We start from the raw sequence: 18766 nt of genomic DNA, 5'->3' as shown, positions 1-18766 counted from the left end.
TTTTTATTTATTTTTTATTATTTTTTTAACGTTTATTTATTTTTTGAGATAGAGAGAGACACAGCATGAACGGGGGAGGGGCAGAGAGAGAGGGAGACACAGAATCCGAAGCAGGCTCCAGGCTCTGAGCCATCAGCCCAGAGCCCGACGTGGGGCTCGAACTCGCAGACCGCGAGATCGTGACCTGAGCTGAAGTCGGACGCTTAACCGACTGAGCCACCCAGGCGCCCCAAGAAGCGATTTTTTAAAAGGAATTTCATAGTCAAGAAGGAAAGGAACACTTGGAGTAACTGATTGAATTTATTCAAAGTCACATCCAAGAAGGACAAGTACCACTCAGGGGAGGGAGCAGACTATTCTGTAACATTTCATCTACTCATTGCAGATCTGGATCAAGAGGTGGGACATCTGGGCAGAGGTACAAGTGCAAACTGCCAAGTGATGAAGGCTCTGATATGCCTTCGGAAATGTTGCAGGATGTAGACCAGTGTCCTTATCAGGACTCCTCAAGGAGAGTGTGTCATGTGGCCAGGAGGTGGGGTGGGCTGGGGGAGACCCAGCCAAGCATAAGCTTAAGGAGAAAAAGATGACCAGTAGTTTGTCTTCAAAAGGGTACAGCATTGCCTTGAAGAACTTTAGCTCTGCTGCCACAGCACCTTCCCTGGTCTTCACACAACACTTTGATCCTCCTTTAGGTAGATATTGAGGAGCAACTATTGAAAAGCAGACACATCTGGGGCTGACAAATGACAAGCCTGCCCTAGGCTCCGCCTACTTTTACCCCATCCCGGGTGCCACCAGGCAGAGCTGGTTCTGGCCCCTCCGGCCTCTCCTCCAGACTGCATTTCCTGAGGCTCCAGCCATCTCGCTTCCATGTTCCCAAGCCCCCAGTGATTTCCAATCCACAACTCAAAGAGGCCCAGCACCTCACTCTACAGTGTCCAGAACCTGCTCCTGCCACCATTTTAACTTTATTTTCAGTTCCTCCCTCTCCGTATCCCTATTCTGGTCAAATTAAATTCTTACTGATTTGTTGCACACCATGTGCATCAGCTTTTTGTGGCTGTGCTCATGAAACTCCTTAGGTGACATTGCTCTTGGTGGCTTTCCTCCCTCACCGCACCCCTGCTCCTCCACATCCGAATCCATCCTGGCCTTCGCAGCCCGACTCTGTGCCACCCCACCCCCCACCCCACACGGAATCTTCCATGATCTACGAAGTCTAACAGCTGGACTTCAGGTGCATTTCATCTACACGACTCCCAAGAGATGGAATGTCGTGTAGATTGTGTCATGGCTGACCAATGTTTGTCTTATTCCCCCGTGATAAGCCTGTCAATTCTTGGAAGCTCCCCCAGGAGTCAGTGTGACTTCTTGGTGGCCATCTAATCCAGGACCAAGCATCTTGCTCCTCCTATTGGAGGAATGTTGGCAATTAAAAAATGTTTAAAAGGAAATGACTATGTGTAGTTCTCCCTCTCCTACCACCAAAATAAGCTTATCATAGTGAATAATGATATAACCTGCCTTAATAATATGTGAGTATCATTTAAAAAGAAAATATAATCATAGGTATAATCAAGGAATGCAGAATGTCTGAGAGATCAATGAAAAAATTACCTTTTTACATTTAATATTTATCACTCTTGCTCAGGTCTAAAACTATATACACAAAAGGAGTAGGGAAACAGTTCAAAATGGTCAAGAAAGAACTATCCAGTTGATTGGAATATTCACATTAAAGGAAAACACTCAGTGTATCAAAAGGAATATTTCCATCCTGAATTGGGACAATCAGAAGTATGATTCTGATTTGCAGCTATGTGAATGCCTATTAATAAAGCAAAGTGAGAAACCCCCAATGAATAGAGAAAACCAGTAAAGCAGTACTTTGTGTTAGTGTAGGAATTTAGTAGATCTCTGCTGTCTTATTCTAGCCCATTCATTCACTATACACATAGTTATTAAGCTCCTATGAAGAGTCATTTACTTCTCTAAGCACTGGGGATATAACAGTGAACAAGGCCCTGCTTTCATGTGCTTCTATTTACAGAAGAGAAATGAGCCATAACCAGCAAACACATAAATGAGCAAGTTAATTTCGGGCAGTAAAAAGTGTTATGAAGAAAATAAAATAAGGTGATATGAGGGCAAGTGAGAGAGAGACTATACATAGTCTGGATGGGTAGTCAGAGAAAACCTCGACAAGGAGGTGACTTTTATTCCGAGACTTGAGTGACACGGAACCAGCCATGGAAGGGCATACAGCAGGGTAACTCAACCATGACACCAGTGACATTTTGACAGGATGACTCCTTTGGGTGACTGTCCTGATATTGTAGGGTGCTTATTAGTAGCATCCCTGGGTGCTGTTCTCCAGTAGCAGCAACCTCACCCTCCCCACACTTATGACAATCAAAATGCCTCCAGATTTTGCCAAATGACCCCTGGGGGCTAAAACTGTGGTTGGGAGCCACGCAACCGGAGTGAAGGCTCACAGTAACAATCAAGCTTAAGGTGTCCAATGTACAGAGACAAGGTCAAGAGACATTTTTAGCACTTGCTCCCTCTATATGACAAAATTATTTTCTATAATAATTATGTAACAATCCATAGCAATCATTTTATTCATTCTTCAGTTATAAAATAACCAGCAATTAAAGAAGAAATTTTGATTTTACATTTTGAATACAAATAAAAACTTCAAATAGATACATACAAAACAGAATAGAAACAAGTCAACTCCTGTTTTTCATCTTTACAAGCATTTCTGTCTCATTGGGTTGGCTACATACTGTGTCTAAAGAGAGCTTGAATGATCCCGAACTGTTACAAATTCACTCTTGGAACTAGCATGCATAGTAGAGTCCTCTCTAACTGCTGTATCTGGGAGTACTCCAAATTAACCTACATGTAAAATACAAAGTGCATTAAAGGATAAGGGATAAAAAATATGCTCCCTTAAAGCCTACCTATATATCATTAAAACTCTACATACTTTAAATAATTGTTCAGAACTCAGACCAACACATGATTTTTGCAAGGAAGGAGTATTTTTACCACTTACATAGCTTAGAATTACTGGCTCATGGTGATAATAAAAAGCAGACTAAGTGGGTTTTACCACAGTTTTTAAATTTTCTGTAGCAAATGCATCCCCTTATTGTCCACACCCAGAGCTGACCATTCCCCTCACTCTGCCCTTGGGGCAGGCAGGGCCACAGCATGTATGACTCTGGAAGCCCAGGGTAAGGGTTTGGGATTTTATTTTTACTTGAATGTTAAGTGCAGAAGAAAGCCCCTGGGGGGGGTGGGCAGGGCGAGGGGGGGTTATGGATCAGAAGAGTAACTTCACTTTCATTGTGGTTTCTAATGCAATCATGTTGGCAGGAGTAGACACAGGAAGATGAGTCAGAGACTGACACAGGAGTCCAGGTGAGCCCTAGCAGTGGCCAAGAGGAGGCGGAGAGTCAGGCAGAGCCATGTGAGCCAAGTCAGTAAGGTAAAATCCAAAAGAGTGAAGTGCAGGTCCAGAGCCCAGGGGAGAGATCAGTACCCGGGATTTCCATTTGGGAGTCACTGGCATGCATATTGTATTTAATGCCTCAGGCGTCCAGGGAAAGTGTAGCTAAAGGATTGTGGCCTCCTTGCAGACAAAGAGGAGCTAGCAAAGGAGGCAGGAAGGAGAAGTGACTGGATGAGGTGCCCTGGTTTAAGGAGGAGGGAGTGGCTCTATGTCATCCTGGTGAGATGCTAACAATGACAGATTACAACCTGGCTTTGCATGCTGGAGATTATCAGAGGACATGGGTGAACTTGGGGATGCCCATCTGTGCAGTAATGGAACAGAAGCCCACCAGGTGGATGATAAGAGCCCAAGGTTGTGACAATAGGCAATTCTTTTAAGACATTTTGCTGAATATGAACAAAGAAATAGGACAGAGCTGGAGGAAGACATGGGAACATTTATTTTCCTTTCTTCTAGTCATGCCATTGACTTTTTTCCAAGGAACCTCTCCTCTCCCATGCTCAGCACATGTGGTTCAAGAAAGGCTCAACCCCTACTCCAGGGACAAAGCATGTGACCCAGCTTGACCAACTACAACATCATATTCCATGGCCACAGTGATTGGTTAAGAAATGGGTACATGACTTGAGTTGGTACAACCCAGAACTTCTTTGGAAGCTACAGAGAAGTCACCTTCCCAATTCACCAGAATTTGATCTGGGAAGATGTGTGTCTGGATCTGCAAGCAGCTGCTACAGGAATTCTTAGAACACGATGAAATATTCTGGGCTGAGAGATAGAGTCCTTTGCCTGGATTCATCTACCCCTTGAGTCAGTGAATTTCCTTTGTTTTATTTTCAGTTTGAATTTTCTGTTTTCTTGAAAGAGAAAGTGTCCTGACCAGTAAGTTCCAAAATTTACAAAGGGCACCCCTACACAATATGCATTAAGATGGTCAGGACGGGGGGTGCCTGGGTGACTCGATCTGTTAAGCATCTGACTCTTGACTCAGGTTAAGGTCATGGTCTCATGGCTGTTTGAGTTTAAGGCCCACATGGGCTCTGTGCTGACAGCATCAAGCCTGCTTGAGATTCTCCCTCTTTCTCTGAATTTCCCCTGCCTTCACTGTTTCTGTCTGCCTCAAAATAAATATATTTTTTTAATTTTTTCCAAGTTTTTCTATAAAGTCCTTATTAATTTCCAAGAGAAATATAATTTACTTTTTTCATTTTCATTTATTTATTTATTTATTTATTTATTTAATATGATTTATTGTCAAATTGGCTTATATACAATACCCAGTGCTCATCCCAACAAGTGCACTTCTCAATGCCCATCATCCACTTTCCCCTCTCCCGCACCCCCATCAACCCTTAGTTTCTTCCCGTATTTAAGAGTCTCTTAACAGTTTGCCTCCCTCCCCCTCTGTTTGTAACTATTTTTTTCCCCTTCCCTTCCCCCATGGTCATCTGTTAAATTTCTCAAGATTCACATTTGAGTGAAAACATATGGTATCTGTCTTTCTCTGTATGACTTATTTCACTTAGCATAATACCCTCCAGTTCCATCCACGTTGCTGCAAATGGCATGATTTTATCCTTTCTCATTGCCAAATAGTATTCCATTGTATATATAAATCACATTTTCTTTATCCATTTGTCAGTTGATGGACATTTAGGCTCTTTCCATAATTTGGCTATTGTTGAAAGTGCTGCCATAAACATGGGGGTACCTGTGCCCCTATGCATTAGCACTCCTGTATCCTTTGCATAAATACTAGTAGTGCTATTGCTGGGTCATAGGGTAGATCTATTTTTATTTTTTAAGGAACCTCCACACTGCTTTCCAGAGTGGCTGCACCAGTTTGCATTCCCACCAACAGTGAAAGAGGGTTCCCGTTTCTCCACATCCTCCTCAGCATCTATAGTCTTCTGATTTGTTCATTTTAGCCACTCTGACCAGTGTGAGGTGGTATCTCAGTGTGGCTTTGGTTTATATTTTCCTGATGGTGAATGACGTTGAGCATCATTTTATGTGTCTGTTGGCCATCTGGAAGTCTTCTTTGGAAAAGTGTCTATTGATGTCTTATGCCCATTTCTTCACTGGATTATTTGTTTTTCAGGTGTGGAGTTTGGTGAGTTCTTTATAGATTTTGGATACTAACCCTTTATCCAATATGTCATTTGCAAATATCTTTTCCCATTCCATCAGTTGCCTTTTAGTTTTGTTGATTGTTTCCTTTGCAGTGCAAAAGCTTTTTATCTTCATGAGCTCCCAATAGTTCGTTTTTGTTTTTAATTCCCTTGCTTTTGGAGATGTGTTGAGTAAGAAATTGCTGCAGCTGAGGTCAAAAATGTTGTTGCCTGCTTTCTCCTCTACGGTTTTGATTGTTTCCTGTCTCACATTTAGGTGTTTCATCCATTTTAAGTTTATGTTTGTGTATGGTGTAATAAAGTGGTCTAGTTTCATTCTTCTGCATGTTGCTGTCCAATTCTCCCAGAACCATTTGCTAAAGAGACTGTCTTTTTTCCATTGGAAACTCTTTCTTGCTTTGTCAAAGATTAGTTGGCCATACATTTGTGGGTCCAGTTCTGGGCTCTCTATTCTATTCCATTGGCCTATGTCTGTTTTTTTGTGCCAATACTATACTGTCTTGATGATTATAGCTTTGTAGTAGAGGCTAAAGTCTGGGATTGTGATGCCTTCTGCTTTGGTTTTCTTTTTCAATATTACTTTGGCTATTGGTGATCTTTTGTGGTTTCATAGAAATTTTAGGATTGTTGTTCTAGCTTTGAGAAGAATGCCGATGCAATTTTAATTGGGGTTGCATTGAATGTGTAGATTGCTTTGGGTAGTATTGACATTTTAACAATATTTATTCTACAAATCCATGAGCACGGGATGTTTTTCCATTTCTTTGTATCTCTTTCAATTTCTTTCATAAGCTTTCTATAGTTTTCAGCATACAGATCTTTTACATCTTTGGTTAGGTTTATTCCTAGGTATTTTATGGTTCTTGGTGCAATTGTAAATGGGATCCATTTCTTTATTTCTGTTTCTGTTGTTTAATTTTTGGTGTAAGGAAATGCAACCGATTTCTGTACATTGATTTTGTACCCTGTGACTTTGCTGAATTCACATATCAATTCTAGCAGTCTTTTGATGGAGTCTTTAGAGTTTTCCATGTAGAGTATCACATCATATGCAAAAAGTGAAAGTTTGACTTCTTCTTTGCCAATTTTGATGCCTTTCAGTTCATTTTGTTGTCTGATTGTTGATTGCTGACTTCCAACACTGTGTTAAAAAACAGTGGTGAGAGTGGACATCCCGGTCGTGTTCCTGATCTCAGGGGGAAAGCTCTGTTTTTCCCCATTGAGGATGATATTAGCTGTGGGATTTTCATATATGGCTTTTATGCTGTTTAAGAATGTTCCTTCTATCCGGACTTTCTTGAGGGTTTTTATTAAGAAAGGATGCTGTATTTTGTCAAATGCTTTTTCTGCATTTATTGACAGGATCATATGGTTTTTATCCTTTCTTTTATTAATGTGATGTGTCACATTGATTGATTTGTGAATATTGAACCAACCCTGCAGCCCTGCAGGAATGAATCCCACTTGATCATGGTGAATAATTCTTTTTATATGCTGTTGAATTCTATTTGCTAGTATCTTGTTGAGAATTTTTGCATCCATGTTCATCAGGGATATTGGCCTATAGTTCTCCTTTTTTGTGGGGTCTGTGTCTGGTTTGGGAATCAAAGTAATTCTGGCTTTATAGAATGAGTCTGGAAGTTTTTCTTCCCTTTCTATTTTTTTTGGAACATATTGAGAAGGACAGGTATGAACTCTGCTTTAAATGTCTGGTAGAATTTCCCAAGGAAGCCATCTGGTCCAGGACTCTTTTTTGTTGGGAGATTTTTGATAACTGATTCAATTTCTTTACTAGTTATGGGTATGTTCAAATTTTCTATTTCTTCCTGTTTGAGTTTTGGTAGTGTGTGGGTGTTTAGGAATTTGTCCATTTCTTCCAGGTTGTCCAGTTTGTTGGCATATAATTTTTCATTGTATTCTCTGATGATTGCTTGTATTTCTGAGGGATTGGTTGTAATAATTCCATTTTCATTCATGATTTTATCTATTTGGGTCATCTCCTTTTTCTTTTTGAGAATCCTGGCGAGAGGTTTATCAATTTTGTTTATTTTTTCAAAAAACCAACTCTTGGTTTCATTGATCTGTTCTACTGTTTTTTTGGATGCTATATTGTTTATTTCTGCTCTGATATTGATTATTTCTCTCCTTCTGTTGGGTTTGGAGTTTCTTTGCTGTTCTGCTTCTACTTGCTTTAGGTGTGCTGTTAGATTTTATGTTTGGGGGTTTTTCTTGTTTTTTGAAATAGGCCTGGATTGCAATATATTTTCCTCTTAGGACTGCGTTTGCTGCAACCCAAAGGGTTTGGACTGTTGTGTTTTCATTTTCATTTGTTTCCATATATTTTTAAATTTCTTCTCTAATTGCCTGGTTGACACATTCATTCTTTAGTAGGTGTTCTTTAACCTCCATGCTTTTGGATGTTTTCCAGACTTTTTCCTGTGGTTGATTTCAAGTTTCATAGCATTGTGGTCTTAAAGTGTGCATGGTATGATCTCAATTCTTTTATATTTATTGAGGGATGATTTGTGACCCAGTATGTGATCTGTTTTGGAGAAAGTTCCATGTGCACTCAAGAAGAATGTGTATTCTGCTGCTTTAGGATGAAAAGTTCTGAATATATCTGTCAAGGCCATCTGGTCCAGTGTATCATTCAGGGCCATTGTTACTTTATTGAGTTTTTGTCTAGATGATCTGCCCATTGTTGTAAGTGGAGTATTAAAGTCCTCTGCAGACACTTCTCTAAAGAAGACACCCAGATGGCCAACAGGCACATGAAAAGATGCTCAACGTCGCTCCTCATCAGGGAAATACAAATCAAAACAACACTCAGATATCACCTCACGCCAGTCAGAGTGGCCAAAATGAACAAATCAGGAGACTATAGATGCTGGAGAGGATGTGGAGAAACGGGAACCCTCTTGCACTGTTGGTGGGAATGCAAACTGGTGAGCCACTCTGGAAAACAGTGTGGAGGTTCCTCAACGAATTAAAAATAGACCTACCCTATGACCCAGCAGTAGCACTGCTAGGAATTTACCCAAGGGATACAGGAGTACTGATGCATAGGGGCACTTGTACCCCAATGTTTATAGCAGCACTCTCAACAATAGCCAAATTATGGAAAGAGCCTAAATGTCCATCAACTGATGAATGGATAAAGAAATTGTGGTTTATATACACAATGGAATACTACGTGGCAATGAGAAAGAATGAAATATGGCCTTTTGTAGCAACGTGGATGGAACTGGAGAGTGTGATGCTAAGTGAAATGAGCCATACAGAGAAAGACAGATACCATATGTTTTCACTCTTATGTGGATCCTGAGAAACTTAACAGAAACCCATGGAGGAGGGGAAGGAAAAAAAAAAAAGAGGTTAGAGCGGGAGAGAACCAAAGCATAAGAGACTGTTAAAAACTGAGAACAAACTGAGGGTTGATGGGGGGTGGGAGGGAGGGGAGGGTGGGTGATGGGTATTGAGGAGGGCACCTTTTGGGATGAGCACTGGGTGTTGTATGGAAACCAATTTGACAATAAATTTCATATATTGAAAAAAAATAAAAAAAATAAAGTCCTCTGCAATTACTAAATTCTTACCAATAAGGTTGCCTATGTTTGTGATTAATTGTTTTATATGTTTGGGTGCCTCCGAATTCAGTGCATAGACATTTGTAATTCATAGCTCTTCTTGATGGATAGACCCTGTAATTATGACATAATGCCCTTCTTCATCTCTTGTTACAGCCTTTAGTTTAAAATCTAGTTTGTCTGATATAAGTATGGCTATTCCAGCTTTCTTTTGACTTCCAGTAGCATGATAGATGGTTCTCCATCCCCTCACTTTCAATCTGAAGGTGTCCTCGGGTATAAAATGGATCTTTTGTAGACAGCAAATATATGGGTCTTGTTTTTTATCCATTCTGATACCTTACGTCTTTTGATTGAAACATTTAGTCCATTTACATTCAGTGTTATTGTTGAAAGATATTGGTTTAGAGTCATTATGTTATCTGTAAGTTTCATGCTTGTAGTGATGTCTCTAGTCCTTTGTGGTCCTTGCAACATTTCACTAACAGAGTCCCACTTGTAGGTCTGGTTTAGTGGTGATGAATTCCTTCAGTTTTTGTTTGTTTGGGGAAACCTTTATCTCTCCTTCTATTCTAAATGACAGGTTTGCTGGATAAAGGATTCTTGGCTGCATATTTTTCCTGTTTATCACATTGAAAATTTCCTGCCATTCCTTTCTGGCCTGCCTAGTTTCAGTAGATAGGTCTGCTACTACCCTTATCTGTCTACCTTTGTATGTTAAGGCCCACTTATCCCTAGCTTTCAGAATTCTCTCCTTATCTTTGTATTTTGCCAGTTTCACTGATATGTCCTGCAGAAGATCAATTTAAGTTATGTCCGAAGGGAGTTCTCTGTGCCTCCTGTATTTTGATGTTTGTTTCTTTCCCCACATTGGGGAAGTTTTCAGGTATGATTTCAGGCAGAAGTACACCTTCTGCCCCTTTCTCTCTCTTCTTCTTCTTCTGGAACTCCTATGATACAGATATTGTTCCATTTAGTTGAATCACCTAGTTTTCTAATTCTCCTTGTGATCCAGATTTTTTTTTTATCGCTCTTTTTCTCAGCTTCCTCTTATTCTGTAATTTTATCTTCTATTTCACCTATTCTTCCCCCTGCCTCTTCAATTCTAGCTGTCACCAACTCTAGTTTATTTTGTACCTTGTTTACAACATTTTTAAATTCATCATGACTATTTTTAAGTTCCTTGATCTCTGCAGCAATAGATTCTCTGCTGTCTTCTGTGCTTTTTTTCAAACCCAGTGATTAATCTTATGACTATTATTCTAAATTCTCATTCATTTTTTATCAATTCTCTAACTGTCATTTCTTCCTGGAATTTCTTTTGAGGAGAATTCTTCTGTTTCATCATTTTGGCCAGTTTTCTGTCCCTTATGTGTTTTAAAAGCTCGTTATGTGTCTTGCACCTGCGAGCACTACTATATTAAAGAGGGATCATACGTTGTCCAAGGCCTGGCCCTTCAGGAGGTGTTCTTTGGAGAGTTGCTTGCTCTCTGTTGTTGTTACTGTGGTTGCTTTATCTCCCTACTTGTAGTGATGTTTTGGACCCTCCACCAGGTGTGCTCTGATTTGTTCATTGAAGTAGCCCTGGAAAGGAAACAAACAGACAAACAAAAAACAAACAGAAAACAAAAACACGCAAACACACACACAAACAAACAAAACCCCAAAAACAAAAAATCAGAAACACCAGCTACAAATAAACAACAGGGTGGAGGCGCTGCTGACGGAAGAGACCTTATCCCATACAAAGAGAGAAATGACAGGTGTGGAGAAAAAGAAAGAATAAAAATTGACCAGAGAAACTATAGGGCTTAATCCAGAGAGAGAGAAAGGAAAATAAAGAAGGAGGCAGGGATAAAGAAAAAGAAAATAAAGTTATCTGGACAGAGAAACTATATGCCTTAATCCAGAGAGAGAGAGAGAGAATGGAGAATAAAGAAAGAGGTGTGGAACATGTATCAAGAGAATGGATTAAATATGTCTGCTTAAACAAACCAACAACCAGAGTAACGAGACTAGAGGAGGGAAGAGATAAGAAGAAAAGGAAGGAAGAATATATTTATATAATAAGAATTGTCCGAGAATTAAACCAGGCAATGAAGCAGCACAGGTCTGGAGGAGGGGCTGTCTGGTTCATCAGTGTCAATCCCTCCCCAGTAGATACCAGGCTGGAGGGGCGTGGTTTGGTGTAGGCGGTCCCGCCTCCACTGTGGGCTGGCTGTCCAATCCCTGAGGCCCCATCTTGGGGGGTTGTGGGGAGAAAGATGGTGACACCCCAGTCTCTCCTCCACAGAGTACTTTGTTTGAGCTGGCATCATTATGCTGTGGAGGCGGTTTGTCCCACTCCACCAACTCCAGTGCCTGACTTGGCTGGGATTCAAACTCTTATGCTGCCTGCCCCAGTACTAGGGAAGTGTCTCTTTGCGCTGTCCATATGTGGTCCCTGGCTGACAGGCACAGGCAGGCTTTGTCTTGTCTCACAGCAATCCAGGGAGGAATCGCTTTCTCCTACTGCAGACTGCGCCCCTGACCTAGCCACCCAGCCCAGGGGTGGCTCCCCTCCTCCCTAGGTGCACAATCCAAGCAGCTGGCCCCTGTTCCAGAGCAAGCCCTGCAGTTAGAGATTGGATTTTTCTCTATCCCAGTCCAAGGTTTTTCTCTTGTCCAGATACAGTCCTATGCTTTCCCAGCAGCTCTTTCTCTTCTCTTTGTCTCTCCACAGAAGGAGATCCCTCCCCACCGTTCATTTTATCTCTCCCAGTTCACAATCATGCACCTATGGCCCATCAGTTTGTCCCATTGGGTCCCTGGAAGCACAACTGTCTCTTTTTCCTCCTGAACTGTTGGGATTCAAGGTCCTTTGGCTTCAACTCTTCTTTATTTGAGAGACAAGGGAAGTTTGGATTCCCCCTACTTCTCCACCATGTTGGCCCTTCCTCCCCTCTCTCAAAATTAATAAATACATGGAAAGAAAAAAGAAAGAAAGAAAGAAGGAAAGAAAGAAAGAAAGAAAAAAGAAAGAAAGAAAGAAAGAAAGAAAGAAGAAAGAAGGAAGAAAAGAAGGAAAGGAAGAAGGAAAGAAAGAAAGAAAGAAAGAAAGAAAGGAGGTGGGGAGGCACTTGGGTGGCTCAGTCGGTTGGGCATTTGACTCTTGATGTCTGCTCAGGTCATGATCCTGCAGTCATGGGATTGAGCCCTACATCAGGCTCCACACTGGGCATGGATCCTGCTTAGGATTCTCTCTCTCTCTCTCTCTCTCTCTCTCTCTCTCTCTCTCTCTTCCCCTCTACCACCCAAGTGCCTCCCCACCTCCTTTCTTTCTTTCTTTCTTTCAGGAGGAGGACAGCCTTGTCCCAGTTTTAGGTTTGTGTGAGGAGCAGTGGGAAGTTGTGTCAAATTCCAAGAGTTGCAGATTACCATCACATTGACAGAGGTTTTTATTCCCCATCTCCTTTAATGCTCTTGCATCCAATATTTGGATGGTATGATTTTGTGTCACTGTATGGCCCCAGGGGCTCCTCCTCCAGGCCACATCAGTCGGTTAAGCATCCGACTTCGGCTCAGGTCATGATCTCACGGTTTGTGAATTCAAGCCCCCATCAGGCTCTGGGCTGACTGCTCAGAGCCTGGAGCCCACTTCAGATTCTGTGTCTCCCTCTGTCTGCCCCTCCGCTAATTGCACTCTGTCTCTCGCATTGTCTCAAAAATAAATAAACATTAAAAAAATTTTTTTTTAAGTTTACCTAATTATGTTAGAAGAGGAAGAAGATTTCTAAAATATTGCTGATTTTTTAAAAAAAATCTACTTTCTGACTTTTTTATGTGTCACATACCCAGATGCTGAAAGAATTCAGGAAAAGGCCAAGAAAAGCAGACAATAAATGTAAAAGAACATAATCATTTATACTCTGTAAAGCCCATGCCCTTGAGTGGTAGTTTACATGGAAATCTTGATCTGGAGCTGAAGGGGGAGGTGTCTTGATATGTTTGCATCCAGTGGTCTCTGACTCTCCCAGAAGAGGGTCAAGGAAAAATTAGAAAGCTGATAATATTTTTTAAAGCAGATGAGTCCCAGGAAATATGACCAATAAAAATTCATTGCATTTAGCATAGCTTTCAAAAAGCTCCCCAATATAGCTTACCTTTCCAGTTTCATGTCTTCCTGTGTCCTTTCTAGGCTTTGTTCCAAGGACGTTGACCCATTTACAGATATATATTTTGTTGCTTTGTATCTCCAAAACTTAGCACAAATCCTGGACCATAGAAGCCACACAACAGATATTTGTTGAACTGATGGCTGAACAAATGGAAACCTAGCCATTCAATATAGATTGGATCTCATCACGTTCTTTCTGATTCCCTTGTACCACGGAGGGCAGGATTAATACGGTGGAAAGCATCAATAATAACTGGAAATGTGAGGAGCATTATTGTTTGGAAAAAACAAGGACACGTTGAACCGTCTCAGCCCCGTCTCATAGAGAATTCCTCAATTTCAGCTGAGGAGAGAGGGCCTTGGGCATTTGCAACCATTGATTCCATAACAGGAACTGAGAAGCTCACACTTCACTGTCTTAAAACATCTATACGGCAACTGATGACAAATGGACTCACAAATCCTTCTCCAAATCTTCAATCTCACCCACATTATGTTCATACTAGGGAATTTTTATTGGTCTTACTTCCCAGGGGCTCTAGGCTTGGTGAATAGAAAGGCCCAGCTCCTTTGCAGCCAGTTGAGACAAACTACCATGTACCATACACTATAGAGTCCCCTATAGGATTAGGCTGATGCCACCACCACCCCCACCCCAGGCCCCAGCCTGAAATAGCTCCCCTGTTTGGCTTCCACCCCTTACTGCTCTGCTTCCCTCCCTCCTGACTGGGCTTCCCACAAGTACTTCCTTAATAAATCCCTCAAAATCCCTCACACGAAAATCCTCATCTCAGAGAGTAAGTTCTGGAGAACCTAACCTTACAAGGGTGTTTACTATGTGGGTGTATGAACATGTATAAAATGTTGCAACAATTCTTGAGGCCTTTTCAACCAAGTTGAACTTGATTTGAAGTTGTATACTTATTTCTTATTGGAAAGTAACCCCCCTCAAGCCTAGGAACAGCATGATTGTATAGGTATTCTTGGAGTCCCGAGGACAGTCCTTCTGTTTTTACAAAGAGCTGCCTGCCTCATATATGGCAGTAGGTTTGACAATTTGGCCTTGCCTCACTAAATTAAACAAAAACAAGCATTATCAAATGTTTAGATTTCCTGGAGTCTTGGCTTCAAGTAGCTTGATGAGTCATTCCTGACAAGTTCATATGCAGACCTCTAGTTCTATTAAGGCCGTAAGCTTTGTGGTGGTGAGGTGAGTTTCCTTTGTTTTATTTTTAAATCTAACAACACAAGCAATGCTAGCCACACCAATTAAAACAAGGAAAGAGTTAACCTTCGAGATGACCACAGTCCAGATGGCAGCATGAAAGTCACCAGAGCCATTTCATCTTCCAGAAGATTTATCACTGCAGAAATCCAAGTCTTTCATGTGGATTTCTGCCACAATCCATATTGCACACTCACACAAGGAATCTGGAGTTCAAGAGTCTGAAACAGCACTGCGAACACGGATTTGTGCTATAAACAGGACCCTGGAGGCGCAAGGTTGGCCAGGAAAACCATGCAGCTTTCACAAAATCAGGATATGTGAAGACAGGCGCCCTGATGACAAGAATATCCGAAGCCCTTGGTGTCACTTTGCAGGCACCCACTGCTTTGCTCTCCTGCTTTTGCCTTTTTTTTTTTTTTTTTTTTTTTTTATCTACAACACATTCTCTTTTCTCTCAGTTCCACCCCAGATGTTTGCCCATGCTCTGTTCCAAAAGCCTCAGTTTCCCTTTCAAAAGCTGTTCCTTAAGAATTATTTTCCTTCAGGAATCCCAAGCTGTGGTGTCCCACACTGGTAGTCTGGAACCCAGGGGAAGAAAAGAATTTAAAGTGCTGCCTGGCTTCCGGGCATTGGGGTAGCACACTAATGTCCTCATACCCAAGTCTTGTTTCAGACACCCTGAAATCAAGTTTAAGAGCTCATTCTCAATGGTCATGAAATTTTACAAAATGCTACAGAGAATCAAATTTAAATGATGCAACCACTTTATTTTCAGTACAATGTATTTTTAGCTGAAAGAGGTTTTCAGAGGAAAGCCATATCTTTTATGGGATATCATGCTTGTCAAAAGCAATTAAATAGTACATGGAGGCCTCAGAGTGGGCTCCAGCGTAATCTGGATATGGTTTGGGTACATGAATAAATATAAATTTGATGAAACCTCCTTGTATATGAAATGTAGCCTAAAACATACTACTTTTGAAAAGTAATGAAGTTATTCAAATACTTTGATTTCAAATTGCTTCCACCAGTCATTGATTTATAAATGTCATTTGCCATGTGATTCCAAATGACTTTACAGACTACAGAGCATGGAACTATGGGGATAAAGGAGACTTTAATGATCTTACATAAACCAGAAAGACTTTATTTAAACTTTATATAGAACAATGTATTAATTGTTTGGTCTAAGAACCTCTTGTTTCAGACACCTGTCATTTGAAAGACAGGATTTAAGAGAATACATGGCATTCCTAGAAAACTGGACCACAGTTTATAACAAATAAAGAATGAATTTGTTGTTTCTATAGTCCAATATGTTTCAAACCCATGGCACCCATTGCTCATTCCTTTTAGACACGTGATCTTAGGTCCATTTACACCATCCAGACAGCCCAAAGCAAAATTATTAGTCTTGTCTTTTGCTGCATAACCAACTCTCCCAAACTTAGTAGCATAAAACAACTACCATTAGATTATGCTTATGAATTCTGTAGGTCAAAAATTTGGAAAGGACACAGAAAATCATGGGCATACAAGGATTCCATGATGTCTCTGGCACCAGCAGGGAAGACTGGAACAGACCAGCCTGAAGGATTCACTTCTGAGATGGCTTCTTTACCCATAAGTCTGGCTTCTGGCTGGGCTGCTTGGAGCTGGGTCCCTGGAGCTGGTGACCCAGGTACCGTTATGTGCCTCCTTTCTGTGCCATGACTTCTCACAGCATGAGAGATAGGATCCAAGCGGGAACATTCCAAAAGCAAGCATTCCAAGAGCAAGGGTTCCAAGAGAACCAGATGGAAGCTGTCTTTCTGATTTAGTCTTGAAAGTTATATAGCATCATTTCTGCCATACTTATTGTTTAAAGTACTCACATTCGGTTTTGAATCCTGATGCCTCCACTTCTAAATGGATGACCTTAGGCAAGTGGCTTCATCTCTTCCTCACTCTACAAACACAGATGCTGATCAATCACAGGGTTGCTATGGATAAGCACAAATCCATGTTAGAGTGCATCACTAATTTATAAACAGTTGGCTAATTCTAATCCTCTTTCTTGTTTTCTTAGCTACCTTTATTTCCCACATTTCTCGGGCAGGAGCATGTGCAATCTCCCTGCAATAATTCCATCAAAATCTGCCCTCAAATCCGTTGTTCAGAAGGTGGAATCTCAGGGGCGTTCCTCAATGGCTCAGGGAAGAAATGGTAGATGCCCACTGATGTTGCACCTTGCAGAGACCCCCTACTCCACCACGCCTAAGAGCCTGCCCCTCATTCTGGCTGTGTTAGAATTCCACATCTCCTCTCTGTGACACCTGAAGGAGCCATTGACAGACATTCTTTAAGCCCTCAGGAATTTCCTTTTTCTTTTAAAGAAAGTGAAATAGAATTCCAGAACAGGGACCCATGGGATGGAGTTTTTCTGAAGTACATGTTTCTGTTCTTTCTACTTCCCATCCCCACCTGGTGTCAAATCAGTTGAGGAAAGGGCACATTCAGCCTGGCTTTCCTCTCTGCCTAAGTTCTTTGAGCACATTACCCAAATCTTCTCTGGTCACCGGAGCAGTTGCATTCATTGCTGGAGCCAAAGAACACATAGAATGTTCCAAATGGGGAAATTAGTGAAGACACTATTGTATCCAGTTATGACAAAAGAGTGGCATGCTGAGGTATTTCTTCATTTATTGTCATTGTTACAATTCTTTAGCCAGTTCACTGGTCTCTTTACTGTCACTCCTGGTCTCCTCAGATTCACCTTCATACAAGAGTCAGAGATCCTTCTAGAAGCAGCCAGGCCACACTGCTCCCCTACTCAGAACCTGCGGTGGTTTCCTATTGCACTTGGAGTAAAATCTAAGGTCCTTGCAGTGGCTTACAAGGCCATCTACAGTCAGCTCAGATATTTCTCAGACTTCATTTCCCTCCTGAGACAGGGCCAGCCAGGCTGACGTGTGCAGGTGCCCAGGCCCTCAGCTTAGAAGGGCTGCACACACATTTCATTTTCATTAATCTCTTCAGTGCTCTGCTATTGCTATTTTGAAGGTTTTAATAATTTTCAAACAAGGGGCCGTACATTTTCATTTCATTTTCATTTGGCACTGAGTCCTGCAAATCATATAGGGGCTCTCTCTGTAGCCACACAAGACTCCTCCATTCTGCAAATGGGCCAGGCCGTAGGCCACTTGTGCACCAGGAATCAGCCCGGTGCTGCTCCTTCCCACTTCTGGGAAAGCTCTCCGTGATATGTTCACTCGGCTGCCTCTCTCCTTCGTGCAGGTCTCACATGTCCCCACCGGAGAAGCCTTCTGTGACCACCACATCCACGCTGTCACTGCCTCCCCACATGCGGAAGTATTTCTTCTTCAAAGCACCATCACCGCCCACATTATGGAGTAGATTTACTTGGATGCAGTTGTTTCTTGTTGGTCCCATAGAAGTTCCTCCAGGGAGCGGACTTAGCAGCTTGGTCATTTCTTTGATGTTGGGGACTAACACACTTGCTGGCACATAGCTATTTCCCAGTATGCTTTTGTTGAGTTAACTTATTCCTCACTAATACCACACATGCTGCCCTTCACAGCAGGAGCACATTTTAATTCTATGAATTTGGTTGTGAGAAAAGTTCAGAGGACACATTTGGAAATACACTGTTTTGCTTTCACTGTGGTCACCTGGTTTTTCTCAGGCTGCCACTCATCCCCATTCAGCTTAATCTCTCTGCCTTCTTTTCTCTCTTTCTCTCTCTGCTTTGCAATGACTCTAACTCTGTGCTTCGAACATTCGAAGTATGGAGACGTTGAGATTCGTTTTCTGATTTTGGAGAGAGAAACAAGAGAAGTCATAGGAAGTATCAGAATGATGCCTACTTCAACCTGAATTGGACCATCTCAGCTGGAGGAAATGGCAGCTGCCCAGTGTCCTGACTACTGATCCCAGTGCCTTGCCACAACCCACGCAGCAGCAGGGATGTCAGAGCCAGAGGCACCTTTGATATCATCTAAGGCAAACTCATGACATCTTGTGTTCTTTAAGGGAGGAAAGGATATTTCAGGTTAGAAATAGAGAGGAGGGGAGGGGCGGGCAGGGAAAGGGAGGTGAAAGGGGGAAAGGGGTGATAAAAGGTGTGCTTGAATC

This window comes from Panthera pardus, unplaced genomic scaffold, assembly GCF_024362965.1.
Source record: "Panthera pardus isolate Hobbes unplaced genomic scaffold, ASM2436296v1 HiC_scaffold_20, whole genome shotgun sequence".
NCBI lineage: Eukaryota > Metazoa > Chordata > Mammalia > Carnivora > Felidae > Panthera > Panthera pardus.
This window is presented reverse-complemented; position numbering follows the sequence as displayed.